A 14,360-nucleotide genomic window follows, 5' to 3' on the forward strand; every position below is an offset into this window, starting at 1 on the left:
CGTAGATGTTAGGGAACTTCAGGAGGATTTAAACAAACTCTATTCTTGGTCAGAAAAGTGGCAGATGCAGTTCAATGTAGATAAATGCAAGGTTCTGAAGCTTGGGAGTGCCCATAACCCTAGTACTTATAAATTAAATGATGTAGAACTTAGCCATACAGATTGCGAAAAGGACTTGGGGGTTATGGTGAGCAGCAACCTTAAACCAAGACAGCAATGCCTAAGCGTACGTAATAAGGCAAATAGATTACTGGGATTTATATCAAGAAGTGTAAGCAACAGAAGTCCAGAGGTCATACTGCAGCTTTATACATCATTAGTAAGGCCTCACCTTGATTATGCAGCTCAGTTCTGGTCTCCGTATTACAAAATGGACATAAATTCGTTAGAAAACATTCAGCGTAGGATGACTAAATTAATACATAGCATCAGAAATCTTCCTTATGAAGAAAGATTGAAGACTCTTAAGTTACATTCACTTGTTAGACGAAGAATGAGGGGAGACCTGATCGAAGTGTATAAGTGGAAGATAGGTATTAATAAAGGGGATATTAATAAGGTCTTGAGGATGTCTCTCCAAGAGAGAACGCGCAGTAATGGATTTAAATTAGATAAGTTTAGATTTAGAAAGGACATAGGAAAGTATTGGTTTGGAAATAGGGTAGTTGATGAGTGGAACAGTCTACCTAGTTGGGTTATTGAGGCTAGGACTTTGGGTAGTTTCAAATCTAGGTTGGATAAGTACATGAGTGGGAGGGGTTGGATTTGAGTGGGACTTTCACATCAGAGCTTATTTCTTGGGTGGCATTGAAAATTGGGTTGGGCAAATGTTTTGTTAGTGGGATGAATTGTAAAGGACCTGCCTAGTATGGGCCAGCAGGCCTCCTGCAGTGTTCCTCCTTTCTTATGTTCTTATGTTCTTTCTAGTTCTTTTCCTTGTTTATTTTCTCTTACCTCCATGGGGAAGTGGAACAGAATTCTTCCTCCGTAAGCCATGCGTGTTGTAAGAGGCGACTAAAATGCCGGGAGCAAGGGGCTAATAACTCCTTCCCCTGTATAAATTACTAAATTTAAAAAGAGAAACTTTTGTTTTTCTTTTTGGGCCACCCCGCCTTGGTGGGATGCTTCCGGTTTGATGAAAATATATATATATATATATATATATATATATATATATATATATATATATATATATATATATATATATATATATATATATATATATATATATATATATATGTTACAGACAGTGATCTCGGATAATAGGGTTATGTTACTCAATGCTCATGTATGATATTCTTGCAACACTGAGCATTGTTTTATAAACGAATTACACTGTATTGCAAGAATAATACAGATAATGGACCCTAATTGAAATAAGTCAAAGATTTTGACATTTTGGGAGAGGGGGGGGGGGGTTATCGTAGGTACTTTACACATACGTTACTTATGTATGATAATTTTTGTAATGTATTTATGTGCGCCTGTACCTGGAATTTCTGGAGTATACCTGGAGAGTGTTTCGGGGGTCAACGCCCCCGGAACCAGTGCCTTGCTTCATATTTCAGATATATTTGCCCCCTCTCAGCAGCTCTGTGATTCTTTGCCTTCGTCTGCTTAGGGGGTGTCTCTGTCTTTCTAGTTTATATCTTCTCTTTCTTTTTCTTCACGGAATGTGCCTCGAGCAGATCTCAAGAACCACAGAGTTGATTTTTTTTCTAGGCAAAGGTTCGGACCATTGTTGTTTAGGATATCTTCCCAGCTTGTTTCATTTAGAACATGGTTGACTTGTTCCCTGTGGAAATTATTTAATTTCCGAAGCTATGGTGCCTAAAAAGTGTTTAATGTGTTGATTTGGGTCAAAATGTATTTGTATTTTGAATGGAACCAACTGGGTTCCCGCTGCGCCTGCGCAGATGTGCGGGGGTATAGGTCGATCTGGGGCACGAGGTGGCGGCAGTGTGGGGGTATAGGTCGAGCTGGGGCACGAGGTGGCGGCAGTGTTTTGAATGTAGTGAGGAGGCTGTGAAAACATGGGATCAGGAAATTGGCGTTCACGGCGGCCTAAGGATTAATATAGGCCTCAATTCATAATAGGAAGTGTCGTAACTGTTCCTGGTGAAGAGTGAGGGAACGTGATTTACGGGACTACCGTAAAAGGGTGGTAAAATTAGTGAATAATGGTTCGACTGGGTGTGACTGGTGCGCGGCCATGGTGTGTGTCCAGGGGAAATACCCGTGAGTTAATCCTCACTCATCGGCCTCAGATCTTAATGGAGTGACCTCTAATGTGTATAATAATTATGAGACATTAGATCGTCTTGTGAATGGTAATGTAATCAGTGATAATAACATTAAGTTAAGAGAATGCGGGATGTGAAATAGATTGCTCTGCTCCGAGTGAACGCATGATTCTCGTACCGAGGATAGTGAAGTTTTATGGAATCACGACTTCTAAACCGGGACGAACCAACGGATACCTCGTCCTGCTGGAATAAGAACCGTGTCGGTGTAGCGGGACATTGAAATAAGATGGTGAATGGAGGAAATAAGGAGCATCAATCACCCCCAGTTAAGTAACCCTTCTAGTTATAACAGACTGATACTGGCCAGTTAGGTATGTTTTAATTGGATAGGTTAAGGGTGATCCAGCCACATCAAGTGACCACCAGAGAATATCTGGTAAGTGGTGGGATTATGTACAAATGTTTTTTCCTTGATGGATGTATCAATGTGTAACCTACCCCCCCCCCCCCTTCATTCAGTTAAACTAATATAATCTATACAGTCCACAATTAATTAGTAGCGCCGTGCTTGAGGGTGCTACCCAATTTATACTGGTCTCGGATAGATATGGATAAGATTGTGAGGGTCGAGGGGCCACCTGCAGTGACCAGAGGTGGTTAAGTTTTCTCACATGTCTACACGGGGTGACTACGGTAAACAATATAGTTGTTGTCTCCCAAGGAGATTACTTGTATGCATGTAATGTTGAGGTATGTAAAAGTAATCACCCCTATAAAATTTTCCATATTCCCATTCAAATTCAAATTCAAATTCAAAGTTTATTCTCTATAAGGATTACAATGCTGAGTTTACAGAATTTGGTTATTGTGTGGTTTACATGTAGTAAAATAGTGATTACAGAGTGTACCACTAGAACACCTAGCATGGCTAGGCATTACAGAGTGTACCACTAGAACACCTAGCATGGCTAGGCATTACAGAGTGTACCACTAGAACACCTAGCATGGCTAGGCATTTCGGGCAGACTTAGTTTTATTCTTAATTGTAAAATATTACAAATTATGAGGTAAGTTGGTATTATGACTAAGTGACTAAATACTAGTTTGTGAGTTTAGCAATGTGAATGCTTTTGTTTTAACACAATACATAGTTTCAGTATTGGAGTATCATTGTATATTTTTGTTACTGAAGTTGAAATTTGTGAAGATACCCTCATAACTGATCACATTTCCCTGGCCAGGAGCCCTGTGCATACATCTCCGTACCTCGATTATATTGTGCTCTGAGTCTATTGTCTTTAATAAGGTTAAAATACATATCAGATCGTCATTATTAGTGAAGATAAAGCCCAGTGTATTTTCTAGTCCTCTAGGCTCTAATATTTGCTGGTTTAAAGTGAATTTGGTGCAGACATTTAATAGCTCTTGTGTGTGGATTTTCACCTAAAAATGATTATTATTATTATTATTATTATTATTATTATTAATAATAATAATAATAATAATAATAATAATAATAATAATAATAATAATAATAATAATAATTAATAATAATAATAATATTATTAATATTATTAATATTATTATTATTATTATTATTATTATTTTTTTTTTTTTTTTTTTTTTATTATCACACCGGCCGATTCCCACCAAGGCAGGGTGGCCCGAAAAAGAAAAACTTTCACCATCATTCACTCCATCACTGTCTTGCCAGAAGGGTGCTTTATACTACAGTTTTTAAACTGCAACATTAACACCCCTCCTTCAGAGTGCAGGCACTGTACTTCCCATCTCCAGGACTCAAGTCCGGCCTGCCGGTTTCCCTGAATCCCTTCATAAATGTTACTTTGCTCACACTCCAACAGCACGTCAAGTATTAAAAACCATTTGTCTCCATTCACTCCTATCAAACACGCTCACGCATGCCTGCTGGAAGTCCAAGCCCCTCGCACACAAAACCTCCTTTACCCCCTCCCTCCAACCCTTCCTAGGCCGACCCCTACCCCGCCTTCCTTCCACTACAGACTGATACACTCTTGAAGTCATTCTGTTTCGCTCCATTCTCTCTACATGTCCGAACCACCTCAACAACCCTTCCTCAGCCCTCTGGACAACAGTTTTGGTAATCCCGCACCTCCTCCTAACTTCCAAACTACGAATTCTCTGCATTATATTCACACCACACATTGCCCTCAGACATGACATCTCCACTGCCTCCAGCCTTCTCCTCGCTGCAACATTCATCACCCACGCTTCACACCCATATAAGAGCGTTGGTAAAACTATACTCTCATACATTCCCCTCTTTGCCTCCAAGGACAAAGTTCTTTGTCTCCACAGACTCCTAAGTGCACCACTCACTCTTTTTCCATCATCAATTCTATGATTCACCTCATCTTTCATAGACCCATCCGCTGACACGTCCACTCCCAAATATCTGAATACGTTCACCTCCTCCATACTCTCTCCCTCCAATCTGATATCCAATCTTTCATCACCTAATCTTTTTGTTATCCTCATAACCTTACTCTTTCCTGTATTCACCTTTAATTTTCTTCTTTTGCACACCCTACCAAATTCATCCACCAATCTCTGCAACTTCTCTTCAGAATCTCCCAAGAGCACAGTGTCATCAGCAAAGAGCAGCTGTGACAACTCCCACTTTGTGTGTGATTCTTTATCTTTTAACTCCACGCCTCTTGCCAAGACCCTCGCATTTACTTCTCTTACAACCCCTTCTATAAATATATTAAACAACCATGGTGACATCACACATCCTTGTCTAAGGCCTACTTTTACTGGGAAAAAATTTCCCTCTTTCCTACATACTCTAACTTGAGCCTCACTATCCTCGTAAAAACTCTTCACTGCTTTATTATTATTATTATTATTATTATTATTATTATTATTATTATTAATGTTAGTAATGTCAACATTTATCATAATGGTCACTTGGAGTGGGTCACGTGACGTTGTCAGTCACTGTTGTTACTCACCTCTACTGCGATATTTTACCTGTTTTACTAGGTTAATTTTTGTGTTTTACCAGGTTGTTAGTGGAGTAACTTGTGTGTAAAACAAGCAGTGGTAAACCAGCTCTGTGATCTGTTATCCAGAAGCAGAGCTTCAGCACCTCAGTATGTCATAGAGCTTCAGCACCTCAGTATGTCATATTATTATTATTATTATAATCAAGGGGAAGCGCTAAACCCGGAGGATTATACAGCACCTGGGGGGGGGATGTGGAAGGCATTCAGGCTTAATTCGGGGAACTGGAGCACAGATCCAATTCCCTAAATCAAGAGCCCCTCACCAACATCAAGGAACCTTCCTTGAGGGGTCAGTATGTCATAGAGCTTCAATTCATTGGGTTGTAGAGCTTCAGCACTGCAGTTTGTTATAGAGCTTCAGCACTGCAGTATGTCATAGAGCTTCAATTCATTGTGTTGTAGAGCTTCAGCACTGCAGTTTGTTATAGAGCTTCAGCACCGCAGTATGTCATAGAGCTTCAACACCTTGGTGTATCATAGAGCATCAGCACCTCAGTGTGTCATAGAGCTTCAATACTTCGGTGTGTCATAGAGCTTCAACACCTCAGTGTGTCATAGAGCTTCAACACCTCAGTGTGTCATAGAGCTTCAACACCTCAGTGTGTCATAGAGCTTCAACACCTCCGTGTGTCATAGAGCTTCAGCACCTCAGTGTGTCATAGAGCTTCAACACCTCAGTGTGTCATAGAGCTTCAGCACCTCAGTGTGTCATAGAGCTTCAACACCTCAGTGTGTCATAGAGCTTCAACACCTCAGTGTGTCATAGAGCTTCAACACCTCAATGAGTCGTGAAGGTTAAACTCCTCAGTGAGTCATAAATAATATTACTACAAGTACATGTAAGAGATTCCGTTTGGATTTTTAACTCCGGAGGGTTAGCCACCCAGGATAACCCAAGAAAGTCAGTCTGTCATGAAGCACTGTCTAACTTATTTCCATTGGGGTCCTAAATCTTGTCCCCCAGGATGCGACCCTCACCAGTCGACTAACACCCAGGTACCTATTTACTGCTAGGTGAACAGGACAACAGGTGTAAGGAAATGCGACGAAATGTTTCCACCCTGCCATGAATCGAACCCAGGCCCTCCGTGCATGCAGCGGGAGCTTTAGCCACCAGGCCACAAGATATACTGGCCTAGCAGGTATACAGGCCTAGCAGACATCAACGACATAATTCTGTATAGAAAGCCACTTGTTATGCAAAGCATTTCCCGCAAATTAAGTCAGATTTTGTCCCAGGATACGACTCTCACCAGTCGACTAACACCCAGGTATCCATTTTACTAATGGGCGAACATGGACAACAGGTGTTAGGAAACGTGCAATGTTTTCACCCTGCCAGAAATCGAACCCGGACCCTCAGCGTATGAATCGAGAGCTTTGCCACCCATGCCACAAGTCGCCTAAGTTGGCTCATGGCCTGGTTCTTTCATTAAAAATGCAAAATAGAATTCACGTGTAAAGCCTGGGAATGTAACTAATGAACAGAGGAAATGTTATTTTAGTGCCACAATGGCTGCGTTGTTTATTCTGGACCCTATTTTGAAATTTGATAAAGATTTCATTTCTTTGTAAAGGTTACAATGTGTAATTACAATTTTGGTTTGCTAAGTATGAAGAAAGTCACTATTATGCTGGGGCATTTCGGGCAGACTAATCCTTGTACATAATAACTCCTTAAATCTAGACAAGATAAGTGTGGTTAATTTGTATTAAAATCTTTATATAATCTTAATAATAATCTGAGGTAGTCAAGGTGGAGGTTTATAAATATAATAATCTTGAAGTTGCACATAATAAAAACAGCATTACAAATAATGATTCAAACAGCAATATTTTATGGATTGGCAGATGTTTTAATAGACTAAAGGTCATATAATAGAATATTTTGGAGAGTTGCTTCAAACCGATTCGAAGTTGTTTTGGTTAGTATTAAGATAATTTTTAAGCAAAGTCCGAAATTTATAAGTAGTCAGGGGATCCTTTGCCGGTTCAGGTAGTGAATTCCAGATCTTCGCGTCCTTTATATGCATTGCATTTTTGCAGTGTGACACTGGCCAAATTACCAATTTCTGATCACTTTATTGGGTAGTTGAAATACATAGTTGATAACAGTTTCCTGTGCTCAGCCGATTAAATGGAAGACAAACTAATGAAATAGTTAAGAATTTGGTCTACTGGAAAATGTAATTGGCTTAAAATAGGAGTTAGAGTGGGCAAATCGCCAATGCGTAAATATTGCTGACAGTAAAATTTGCAAAAGCATAATTTTGTCAGTTTTCTATCAAATTTCATAATTTTTTGACTTTTTGTTTTATACCTTTCAGAAAAAGATTCTCTGCTGTTTCATAAGAAGAAATATTTTTTTTTTTAATTCTTGGACCCTTTAGACAAGTTTCAGATAGGAAGTCTGGACAATGAAAGGGTTAAAGAATTCTTCATTAAGAATGTTGTTAAGGGAATACAGATTAGAGTGAGAAATTACCAAAGTTGTGTCCATGGTAAAGAAAACAAGGTTGCTATAATGTTTAATCCCCTCAGGGAAGGTTCCTTGATGTTGGTGAGGGGCTCTTGATTTAGGGAATTGGATCTGTGCTCCAGTTCCCTGAATTAAGCCTGAATGCCTTCCACATCCCCCCCCAGGCGCTGTATAATCCTACGTGTTTAGCGCTTCCCCTTGATTATAATAATAATAATCTAATGTTTAACCCGTAAACGGTCCCAGCAGATCTACGTTCACATGTGTAGTGCTACAAAAGTAGATCTACGTTTTTTTTACATATTTTCAAATATAAAAAAAAAAAAGTAGATCAAAGTTTTTCACATTTTCAAATGTAAAAAAAAACAAAAAGATGATCTACTTTTTTTACATTCAAATGTTGAAAAAACGTATACGTTTGGACCGTTTACGGGTTAAACTGGCTATGTCTGATTCACTTAGCCACACAATTCTTCAAACATCCTGAAATCTTACAATTTTTTTTGCAAATTAAATATGTTGAAAGGAACTGTATCCTATAGTATACTATAAGATAGATGTACATTTTCATATTTTTTAAATATTTAATCTGTTATTAATACAGAAGTGATTATAATTTTATTGAGAAACAAATTCCAGAGATGTTGGTTTAAAATTATAGGTAAGGTTGCACATGTCTAAATTGAAGCTTTGCGATGATTTTTATCAATGTAAAGACTATAATGTATAGGTGTATAATGTATAAATGTATTGTAAAGACAATATAAATGTATAGATGTATAATGTATAAATGTATTGTAAAAACATGATAAAAATATAGATGTATAATGAATAAATGTATAACTGTTTCTGTTGGTTATAAATTTATGTATTCAGTTGTGTGTATAGTACTGTATATAATATATGTACTTAGGTCGTCCTCGAAAGGGTTGGAGAGAGGGGGTAAAGGAGGTTTTGTGGGCGAGGGGCTTGGACTTCCAGCAAGCGTGCGTGAGCGTGTTAGATAGGAGTGAATGGAGACGAATGATACTTGGGACCTGACGATCTGTTGGAGTGTGAGTAGGGTAATATTTAGTGAAGGGATTCAGGGAAACTGGTTATTTTCATATAGTCGGACTTGAGTCCTGGAAATGGGAAGTACAATGCCTGCACTTTAAAGGAGGGGTTTGGGATATTGGCAGTTTGGAGGGATATGTTGTGTATCTTTATATGTGTATGCTTCTAGACTGTTGTATTCTGAGCACCTCTGCAAAAACAGTGATAATGTGTGAGTGTGGTGAAAGTGTTGAATGATGATGAAAGTATTTTCTTTTTGGGGATTTTCTTTCTTTTTTGGGTCACCCTGCCTCGGTGGGAGACGGCCGACTTGTTGAAAAAAAAAAAAAAAAAAAAAAAAAAAAAAAAAAAAACTTAGGTATGTACTGTATGTATATATAAGAATGTATGTATATTATATATGTACCGGTTTTAACATATTATTGTTCAGGTGTGAATAAATTTCAGCAAATTATATATATGTGGTACAGGTATTTTTCAATGGTATGAAATCTTTGAGTAATTTTAAGACCATCTTAAATTAAGACAATATTTGTTTAACTGTAAAGACTTTTCTGGCCCTTCAACAGGAGTGTCTTGATGCTGGTGAAGGGATCTTGATCTGAGGGACAGGAGTCTCCCTTACCTTGAATCAAACCTAATTGCCTCTTATCCCCCAGGTGCTGTATGACTCCTATAGGTAAAGAATGTCTCGGCAATAATAACAATACTGGTAAAAATAATAATAATAATATAGGAACATTTTGCTGGTATGCGCCGTAATACAGCCTCTCCTCACTTAACAACGGAGTATTGTTCCTTAGACCACGTCTGGTGGCCTGGTGGTTAACGCTCTCGCTTCACACGGTGAGGGCCTGGGTTCGATTCCCAGCCAGAGTAGAAACATTGGACGTGTTTCTTTCCACCTGTTGTCTATGTTCCCCATCAGTAAAATGGGTACCTGGGTGTTAGTCGACTGGTGTGGGTCGCATCCTGGGACACTGACCTAAGGAGGCCTGGTCACAGACTGGGCCGCGGGGGCGTTGACCCCCGGAACTCTCTCCAGATAAACTCCAGATAAACGTCATAAAAGGAATTCGTCACTAAGTGAGGACAATACTATAATGGTGGTGAGTTTGTGTCAACCATCTTTGATATTGTTTTAATGTCACCTTTGCACCATTTATAACATTTCTGGTATATTTTTAAATGTTTATTCAGTAATGTACTATATATTGAAATAACTGAATAGAGGAAATCAGCTCTAATATACATTATTTAGGTATGAATATTGGTCAGAGAGCCCATCGTAAGTCCGAGGTGTCTGTAAACAAGTACAGTGAGCCCTCAACCAACGGCGGCATCGACTAACGGCGCTCTTTGGCGTCAAAATATTGGCTCTACCAACGACGAAAAACTCGTCTATAGGCTTTCGTCCCGAACGTGTCCATGCAACCTGAGCGGGCCCAGCCGCTCCAAGACTCCATGTACAGCCAATGTGGCATTGTTTACAAGCCGTTGTGGTTGATCCCACATGTACCTGCAATATATTTTGTATTATTCCATTGTTTTTAGTGCTTGTAACTGCTAAATAAGCCACCATGAGCCCTAAGAAAGCTTCTAGTGCCAACCCTGTGGTAAAAAGGGTGAGAAATACTATCGAAATACTATCGTATCACGGTCAGCTGCTGCTGCTGCACTGCCATCAGCTGTTGCTGCACCACTCAGCTGCTGCTGTACCATTGTCAGCTGTTGCTGTACCACTGTCAGTTGCTGCTGCACCACTGTCAGCTGTACTACTCGAAGATGTGGGGAGACTGTTGTTGGTGTGGCTTATTGAGAATACCGAGAGACAATTAACCCCAGAGGGTTAGCCACCCAGGATAACCCAAGAAAGTCAGTGCATCTTCAAGGACTGTCTAACTCATTTCCAATGAAGTCCTTAATCTTGTTCCCCAGGATGTGACCACACCAGTCGACTAACACCCAGGTGAACAGGAAAAAATGCCTGGAACTAGTGCTCATATTGGTGAACTTAAGGCCAGCAAAGGTTGGTTTGAGAGATTCAAGAATCGTAGTGGCATACACAGTGTGATAAGGCATGGCAAAGCTGAAAAATTCCAACCCCAACAGGTGTTTAATTGTGACAAAACAGGCCTGTTCTGGAAGAAAATGCCAAAGAGGACCTACATTACTCAGGAGAAAAAGGCACTCCCAGGACACAAGCCTATGAAAGACAGGCTAACTCTCATGTTTTGTTGTAATGCTAGTGGGGATTGCAAAGTGAAAACTTTGCTCATGTATCACTCTGAAAATCCCAGTGTGTTCAAGAAAAAACAGTGTCTCATTACTCAACAATACTCTTCAATAAAGGTAAGTGTCATTTTAGTATTTATGTATGTATGTATTGGGCATGTCTCATTGTTTTCTTTGTAGGGAAATGTATATATTTCATATAGAATTTTTTTTTTTTAAATACTTTTGGCTGTCTGGAACAGATTAATTGGATTTCCATTATTTCTTATGGGGAAAATTAACTTATCTAACGGCTAATTCGACTGGAATGGATTAAAGCCGTTGGTTGAGTGTTCACTGTATGTCGCTAAGTAAGGAGAGGCTGTACCTCTGTGACAAGACTTTAAATAAAGAGCCGATATACAGTAGGACCCCTGTATCCACGGGGGATATGTTCCAAGGCCCTGCCGTGGATACCAAAACCGTGGATAGTAGCAAACCTTATTGTATATAAGTCCTATACATACTTATTATAAAGTTTAATTGATAAATTATGCACAGTAAGTGGAGAACTATCACATTATCACTGATGGGAAGCACTTCACAGCTTCTCTTAGGCTTTTAACCCTTTGACTGTCGCGCCCGTATATATACGTCTTACGAGGTACCGTGTTTGACGTACAGTGGACCCCCGCATACCGTACGCATCGCATACCGTACAATCCGCATACCGCTCGCGTTTTTCGCAAAAATTTTGCCTCACATACCGCCCAAAAACCCGCTCACCGCTCTTCGTCCGAGACGCGTCCAATGTGCGCCCTCAGCCAGCCTCGCATGTTCCGCCGGTGGCATTGTTTACCAGCCAGCCTCCGCGGTAACATCCAAGCATACAATCGGAACATTTCGTATTATTACAGTGTTTTCGGTGATTTATCTGGAAAATAAGTGACCATGGGCCCCAAGAAAGCTTCTAGTGCCAACCCTACAGGAATAAGGGTGAGAATTACTATAGAGATGAAGAAAGAGATCATTGATAAGTATGAAAGTGGAGTGCGTGTCGCCAACCTGGCCAGGTTGTACAAGAAACCCAAATCAACCATCGCTACTATTGTGGGCAACAGAAAGGCAATCAAGGAAGCTGTTCTTGCCAAAGGTTTAACTGAGTTTTCAAAACAGAGATCGCAAGTGATGGAAGATGTTGAGAGACTCTTATTGGTGTGGATAAATGAAAAACAGGTAGCAGGAGATAGCGTCTCTCAAGTGATCATAAGCGAAAAGGCTCGGAAGTTGCATGAGGATTTAATTAAAAAAATGCCTGCAACTAGTGATGATGTGAGTGAATTTAAGGCCAGCAAAGGTTGGTTTGAGAGATTTAAGAAGCGTAGTGGCATACATAGTGTGATAAGGCATGGTGAGGCTGCCAGTTCGAACCACAAAGCAGCTGAAAAATATGTGCAGGAATTCAAGGAGTACATAGACAGTGAAGGACTGAAACCTGAACAAGTGTTTAATTGTGATGAAACAGGCCTGTTTTGGAAGAAAATGCCAAGCAGGACCTACATTACTGAGGAGGAAAAGGCACTCCCAGGACATAAGCCTATGAAAGACAGGCTTACTTTGTTGATGTGTTCCAATGCTACTGGTGATTACAAAGTGAAGCCTTTATTAGTGTATCACTCTGAAACTCCCAGACCGTTCAGGCAAAAGAATGTCCTCAAGGAGAATTTGTGTGTGCTGTGGAGGGCAAACAGTAAGGCATGGGTCACTAGGGACTTTTTCTATGACTGGTTACACCATGCATTTGCCCCCAATGTGAAAGATTACCTAACTGAAAAGAAATTAGAACTTAAGTGCCTCCTGGTGTTAGACAATGCCCCTGGTCATCCTACAGACGTGGCAGAGCGACTTTATGGGGACATGAAATTCATTAAGGTGAAGTTTTTGCCTCCTAATACCACTCCTCTCCTGCAGCCCATGGACCAGCAGGTTATTGCAAACTTCAAAAAACTGTACACAAAAGCTCTGTTTGAAAGGTGCTTTGTAGTGACCTCAGAAACTCAACTGACTCTAAGAGAGTTTTGGAGAGAGCACTTTAATATCCTCAATTGTGTAAACCTTATAGGTAAGGCTTGGGAGGGAGTGACTAAGAAGACCTTGAACTCTGCTTGGAAGAAACTGTGGCCAGAATGTGTAGACAAAAGGGATTTTGAAGGGTTTGAGGCTAACCCTGAGAGGATTATGCCAGTTGAGGAATCCATTGTGGCATTGGGAAAGTCCTTGGGGTTGGAGGTTAGTGGGGAGGATGTGGAAGAGTTGGTGGAGGAGGACAATGAAGAACTAACCACTGATGAGCTGATAGATCAACTTCAACAGCAAGAGGCCAGACCTGAGGAAACTGGTTCGAAGGAGGGGAGAGAGAAATTGAAGAAATTGCCTACTACAAAGATTAAGGAAATCTGTGCAAAGTGGCTTGAAGTGCAAACCTTCATGGATGAAAATCACCCTCACACAGCTATTGCAAGCCGTGCTGGTGATTATTACACTGACAATGTTGTGAAACACTTTAGGGAAGTCATAAAGGAACGAGAGGTACAGGCCACTATGGACAGATATGTTGTGCGAAAGAAGTCCAGTGACTCTGAAGCTGGTCCTAGTGGCATTAAAAGAAGAAGGGAAGTAACCCCAGAAAAGGACTCGACACCTCAAGTCTTAATGGAAGGGGATTCCCCTTCTAAACACTAACACTCTCTCTCCCCTCCTCCCATCCCATCAGTCATCACCAGATCTTCAATAAAAGTAAGTGTCATGTAATTGTGCATGCCTTTTTCAGTTTGTGTGTATTAAAATTAACATTTCATGTGGTAAAAATTTTTTTTTCCATACTTTTGGGTGTCTTGCACGGATTAATTTGATTTCCATTATTTCTTATGGGGAAAATTCATTCGCATACCGACCATTTCGCATAACAATCAGCCCTCTTGCACGGATTAAAGTCGCTATGCAGGGGTCCACTGTATATATATACTCATAGGGGTGTTAATGTTGAAGTTTAAACTGTAGTGTAAAGCACCCTTCTGGCAAGACGGTGATGGAGTGAATGATGGTGAAAGTTTTTCTTTTTCGGGCCACCCTGCCTTGGTGGAAATCGGCCAGTGTGATAATAAATAAGTGAATAAATAAATAATATACTCATAAATTCTAGCGGCTTCAAATCAAGCAGGAGAAAGCTGGTAGGCCCACATGTGAGAGAATGGGTCTGTGTGGTCAGTGTGCACCATATAAAAAAAATCCTGGAGCACGCAGTGCATAATGAGA

At 40.1% G+C, this 14,360-nt stretch overlaps 1 protein-coding gene across 3 annotated transcripts in view; it reads left to right on the forward strand.

The window, feature by feature from the left end:
* The first annotated feature begins 5,193 nt into the window (after positions 1-5,193).
* The window catches only part of p (WD40 repeat domain-containing protein pink), an 88,407-nt gene continuing 79,240 nt past the window's right edge, over positions 5,194-14,360 (forward strand). Inside the window, exon 1 of one of the 3 annotated variants that reach the window (XM_053772699.2) lies at positions 5,194-5,273. The gene's annotated coding sequence lies outside the window, so the exon portion shown is untranslated. Of the gene's footprint in view, positions 5,410-14,360 lie in introns of all 3 variants that reach the window. The other 2 variants (XM_070083454.1, XM_070083455.1) reach the window with 2 other exon arrangements.

This window comes from Cherax quadricarinatus, chromosome 9 (genome assembly GCF_038502225.1).
Source record: "Cherax quadricarinatus isolate ZL_2023a chromosome 9, ASM3850222v1, whole genome shotgun sequence".
Taxonomy (NCBI): Eukaryota; Metazoa; Arthropoda; class Malacostraca; order Decapoda; family Parastacidae; genus Cherax; species Cherax quadricarinatus.